We start from the raw sequence: 5,593 nt of genomic DNA, 5'->3' as shown, positions 1-5,593 counted from the left end.
CGGCCGGGGCGGGACGGGCGGCGGGGAGGGACCAGCTGAGACGGAAGCCGGGCGGGCTCAGGCTGGGAACGCCTTCGCTCCCCGCCACGGCGGGCGTTCCCCTCCCGCGCTCCGGCCGCCTGAAAACAAGCGAGGCCGTGCCAGCGGCGTTGCAGAAACCCGCGGGAGTAAGCGCGGGGAGCGCTGTTCCCCCCGCCCGGAGCCGGTTTGCCTGCGGCGAGCGAGGGCGGCAGGTGCGCGGCGGGCCCGACTGCTCGCGGGCGGCGCCGGGGGAGGCTCAGGCCGACGGTGTCCTTGAAATTATCTGGAACACCGAGAGGAAAAAAAAAAAAAGAACAAAAACCCCGTGATTTATTTAGAGGCAGAAATCTAAAAATGTCGCACCAGCGACTGGAACGCAGTGCTGGGCTGTGGAGCGGGTCCCGTGTGCGCAGGGACTGGGGCGGCTGCAGAGCGGGGAGATTCGGAGACGCGAGGTTCGGCACAGTTTGTGTGACGTTCCTTTATTTTGCTGCCCTGCTTTAACGTGTGGTGAATTATGAGTAACGCCAGCGAAATCCGTGAGACCGTGTTCACCCGAGCCAGGAGAATGGGAAACACATATAGGAGCCTGTGCTGCACATTAACCCGTAAGAACACATGATCCCGTACGTGTGTTCTGCAGGGGATGTCCCCGCATTTCATTACGCTAATAGGTCTGCTGACTTGGGTTTAATGGAAATGAGGGATGATTTATTTACAACTTGGTTGATTCATGGCAAGGGAAAAAAAAAAAAAAAAAAAAAAAAAAAAAAAAAGCAGAACCAGACCAAGTACCTTTGTGAAAGAAACATACAAAGGATATCCCAGATCAGACTATTGAGAACTTCCAGGTGAAATGCATTATAAAAGTATTACATATTAATACATGAGTCAGACTCCTGCTCGATAGAGGTTCTTTTTAGGAATAAATGGCTTGCTTTTTAAAGAAACAAGTAAGAAAGCCTGTGTCTGAATTTGACAGCAGTAGAAGCTATCAAGAATGTCTTGACAGACCAATCTTGCTATTGCTTCCTAGGTTAAACCTTTATTTTATAACTAATCTTTCCAGATTTATGATACCACATAACAACTTTTCCCATAAAAATTTTATTTATTGGATAAACCAACATCATCTTTTTGTACTTTCTTTGGAGTTGCTCTTCACCATTAAAACTTCATATGCAACATATGGGTTTATGAAGAGGGCTATTGCATGGAAGAACGAGATCGCATCTTGTGAACAGATGAGATGAACATAGAATTGTGCAGACTGTCACTGCCTTCTGTGCTATTCCCTCTACATCAGCAGGATCAACATTTAAGTGTAACTTTTGCCTAGATGTCTGCAACATTACGTATGTTCTGTGATTTAAGTTTTCATGAGGTCACAGTACACAAATCCATAGGTCCCATTGAGCATATGGGAAAGGGAGTGGGCCAGGTTATAATCCCAATAAAATTGAATTTACAGGTTTCTACCAACTTCAGTGAGGACAGTGTTTTACTACCTGTGGAGAGAACAGGAGAGCTGCTGCAGTGTCCTAACTGATACAGAAACCTCATCTGAACTGGAGAAGCTGCAGCAGTTGTATGTTTTACATGCACTTCTGTAACCCAGCACTTTTCTAGACAAGATTAAATGGTCAGCAGAACTCACATAAGTGTTTATAATGCTGGGAAGCCATTTCAAGGTGGTAAGACAGACTAATTTGAGGTTATGAGGTTGTGTTCCCAGGGGCTTTTACACAATGAGATTTGTTTATTTCAACACAAGTCATGAAAGTAAAACTGGGTATTAAGCTGGTTGTACACAGAGCTTTCAGCTGATGCAATGGAACAGCATTTCATCAGTAAATGATGAACTTAAATATGAGCTGGAAATCTACAGATAAATAATTATGAAACATAAGCTACCTTAACTTCATCTCACTTAAACAACAAATCTCTACTGAGAAAAATGTAGTAGTTGAGAAAAATTCCTAGTAGTTGAATGTGTTTTGCTTATTTTTGTGAAATTATGTAGATTTATTTCAAACTTAATCACTTTTCATCTCCAAGTAATGTGGGAGAACTTGCCTGACTGGACAGAAAACAGTGAAAAAATCCCACTGAAACAAGTAGAACAATCGTCTTCTTGTATTATCACACCAGTGTTTCAATGTGGAATGCAGCTTAATTTGTTCAAATTGATGCTGACCATGGAATATATATTTGACATTTGCTTAAGATAGTTGCTGTGTTTTTAAAAAATAGTGACTCATTATGGCAAGGCTGTCCGTTATGAAATTCTTCTTTTGTTCCTAAGATACATACCAACAGTAAGGTCACACTTGAAAGGGCTGGTATGCACACTCAAATAACAGGAATGTCTAAGATCTAAATTGGGCAGTGATTAAATAGACAACAGATCTACATAAATCTGTGCAATGTACAGAATACAGAAAGTCATGTTGGCTGACCTGAGTTGCCACTCAGGTGAAAAAAACTCCATTCTCCCATAAAATTTTGCTGTGCTATCACCAAAAAGAAAAACAAACCAAAGCACTCAGAACCAGTTATGTTAGATCCTCTATCCACAGCTATCACAAATATGCCAGGGTATCTGGTTACAACATCATCTTGATCGAGTGTTGTGTAACAGAACTCAGCAGTGTCAAAATTCTTAAGGAAGGCATAAAAAAAATTCTACAAACCCTGTTGAATTTTAAAACACTTGGTAGCTGCACATGGTTGAATTTGAACATCCTTGGCAGCTGATTTTTGATGCTCAGTCATAAGGGTCCTCAAATCTGGCAGTTTGTAAACAATTACTGCTACTTCTTTGCTGCAACATGGACTAAGTGAATAGTTCATAAGTAAAATGATGGTCGAACTCAGCAAATGCTGACTGCAATTTTGCTACTAAATTTTTGACTCTATTGCTGCATCTACTGGGTAATGGAGATATCCTTCCCGAACATGACAGAGGAAACAAATCAAGAAAATCTAGGTCGATACAGAAATAAAGAACGAGAGACTAAACCAAAATATCTCAGTAAAATGGAAAGGCACTCGGTAATGACTGTATTCAGAATTCAAATAATAGGATTACATGTAAATCTAACAGCACATGTGTGGCTACTCCCACCCTTACTTATATGGGCTCTGTTTAGATCTACTGGGTACAAAGTCCTGCAAAACACAAACACTACACACCTCTCACTGAAGTCAAGGCAGCTTCTTCTATGGAAAGCTTGAACATTTGCATGTAGGCTTAGTGGCACTGGCATGGAAGCATGAAGTAAGGGTTGCTCAGTAACACTCTCCCTGTGATGTCCAGGCAGGCTCAGACCGAGCTCCACGGCAGCAGCAGCACCTGAACAGGGATTGCAGCAGCACTAGTGGAGCTGGAGGCTGCCATGATGAGCAAGTGGAAAAGGCAGAAGGAACAAAGCAGACTCCAAAATGACAGTTTTACTGGTCTGGGACTAAAATATTCAACATAATTACTGAAAAAGACAAGTCCACAAAGTGTAGCTTGGCACATAAAACTATATGTGGCGATGGGACATGTGTGGTGTCCTGCACAGGCAGCCACAGCAGGGAACAGAACTGGAACCAAAGTGGGAAGGTGAGCTGGGAGCTGCTCCAGGAAGCTGAGAATCACGATTCAACAGTGATTACTGCCTGGCAGCAGGCAGAGAGAGCCCAGCACTCCCACCGAGAACAGCTGCAGGGAGAGGCAGCAGAGCCGGCCAGGACAGAGCTGCCATGCAACTCCTCCTAACAAGGCCAGGAAAGGATTAACCTTCACGCTTGCTGTAATGCTTACACTATTACATCTAAAATTTAGCACTACATATGCAATTATTCTATCACAGATAGTTTGCAATCTACCTTGCCACACAGTTAGAGGCCTTTAAGATGGTGATAATCCTTTCTTAATATCTTAATTAACATTTAAATAGCTGACTAGCTTGTAATGTAGTTTACCTAGTTCACTAACCTGGTTCTAAAATACATTTTTAGCACTTTGAAAATAATAAAGTAACAGCGATACATTTATATATAAATTCCATATTATCATCTATATGAAGAAATTTAGTTCTGTATTTAGGCTGTATTTTTGAGAAAGCAAGGGGTACTGTCCCAAGTGATGTCATTTTACTCTACTACATACATATACAGTTCCTACTCAAATTAATTCACCACCGCTCAAAGAAAAAAATATGAAAATACAATCTTCAATTACAGACATAATGTTTTAATGCTGACAACTCCTGAGTAATTATGAAATAGGAGTTTATTTACAGAATAAAATTCAAATAACTTCATTTTATTATTCTGCTGGGTGCATTTCAGCTGCCTTGCCATTTTTCTGGCATTTGTTGTTGTTCAATGTACTTTCAGGCCTATTTAAAAGGAAAATGAAAAAAAAATTGTTTCAGATCTAATCCATTAGAATAGGACTTTGAGATGCACAAAGAATACATTCCTTCAAAGCATGTTTGGCTAAAAATAATAGTAAAAATCTAAAATGCAGACATAGCACCCACATCCTCCCAGATATGCCTGTTGTTCAGTTTTAATGCATAAGCTGCCAGCGACTTAAAAGAAGGGTTTATATATACACAGCTTAATCACTGCTGTAATCCTACATAAGATTACAACAGCCATTAAAATGTCCTTTTGCAAACAGTGTTATGGTAACTACCTAAAATGCCAGTTTGTCTTGTACCAGCAGCAACAAGTGTATAAAATCACCCAAGAAGTTGTGACAAGTGTGGGTCTGACAATTATCAACAATTGCAGGAATTTAATGATTGGACCTGAGACTGAGAATGCAGTGAGTCTGCTTACCACATCTCAACCAACCTGCAGTGCAGTGGTGTTTCTTGGGAAAAAAATCATTCACCCTCTTCCTTCAAGTGCTTGTTCCCTTTTCCTGAGGAGACAGAAATGACATCAGAACCAGATCTACCAGGGACTATAGGTGGGCTTAGCAACTGTCGGTGTTTCTGCTGCAGTTCTATGACAACAGAGCTCCTCAATATTTCCCCAGAGAAAACCTTCATCTTCCAGGTTAAAAATTGTGAGAACTCAGAAAAGGGGCAGAATCCCTTAGGGATTATATAAATCTTCCTTATGTGCCTAGAGGACAGATGCTAAGGCACTGTACACATCAGTAAGGCCTGAAGTATGCCAAAACACACAACCATTTCTTAGAGCTAGACTGACCCTTTTTCTGTCTAAAAACATTGTTAGCCCTCACTGTTCAGACTTACAGTCCTTCACTACTTGGACTAGTCCCACAACAATTAGTCCTTCAGAAGAAAAAGATAAAACAAGGGGACTAGATGGACATGACAAGATGTACTGCGGTATTCCCATCTCCTTCTTGAAAAAAATCCAAGAATGCCAAAATGCCTCCCCAGCAGACATGGCTGGGATGGAAAAGGTTATATCAAGTACAACAGACAAAGTCAAGAAGACTTTTATTTTCAGTGATTTTAAGTTTATGGACAGTTCTCTTCCCCCCCCTCCTTTAGAAGAGAGGAGTTGTTCCTTCCCACAGCAAGGGTGGTGGGAAATG

Source organism: Serinus canaria, chromosome 10, assembly GCF_022539315.1.
Source record: "Serinus canaria isolate serCan28SL12 chromosome 10, serCan2020, whole genome shotgun sequence".
Taxonomy (NCBI): Eukaryota; Metazoa; Chordata; class Aves; order Passeriformes; family Fringillidae; genus Serinus; species Serinus canaria.
The sequence above is the reverse complement of the archived record's forward strand: the minus strand, read 5'-3'. Positions refer to the sequence as shown.